This window comes from Protobothrops mucrosquamatus, unplaced genomic scaffold, assembly GCF_001527695.2.
Source record: "Protobothrops mucrosquamatus isolate PMUCROS unplaced genomic scaffold, P.Mucros_1.0 scaffold7, whole genome shotgun sequence".
NCBI classification, from domain to species: Eukaryota; Metazoa; Chordata; class Lepidosauria; order Squamata; family Viperidae; genus Protobothrops; species Protobothrops mucrosquamatus.
The window spans coordinates 63324-63965 of NW_015386394.1; positions in this window are offsets into that span (position 1 = coordinate 63324).

Consider the following 642-nt stretch of genomic DNA (forward strand, 5'->3'; position numbering starts at 1 on the left):
TGTTATGTTCATTCTTCTATCATTGAAATATGAATATAGCAGTGAAAGAACAGATATTCTCATGCATCTTCAGAATGGGGATGGGGAGTAGGGAGAGAGAAAAATAAGCAAATTTTGTATATTATAAAATAAAGATCAATACCACTTTACAATGCCTTAGTAAGGCCACACTTGGAATACTGCATCCAGTTTTGGTCACCACGATGTAAAAAAGATGCTGAGACTCTAGAAAGAGTATAGAGAAGAGCAACAAAGATGATTAGGGGACTGGAGGTTAAAACATATAAGGAATGGTTGCTGGAATTGGGTATGTCTAGTTTAACGAAGAGAAGGACGAGGGGGGACATGATAGCAGTGTTCCAAAATCTCAGGGTCTGCCACAAAGAAGAGGGAGTCAAGCTATTCTCCAAGGCGTCTGAAGGCAGAACGAGAAGCAACAGGTGGAAACTGATCAAGGAGAGAAGCAACTTAGAACTAAGGAGAAACTTCCTGACAGTTAGAACAATTAACCAATGGAACAATCTGCCTCCAGAAGCGGTGAATGCTCCAACACTGGAAGTTTTTAAGAAGAGACTGGACAGCCATTTGTCTGAAATGGTGTAGGGTTCCTGCCTGAGCAGGGGGTTGGACTCGATGACCTCC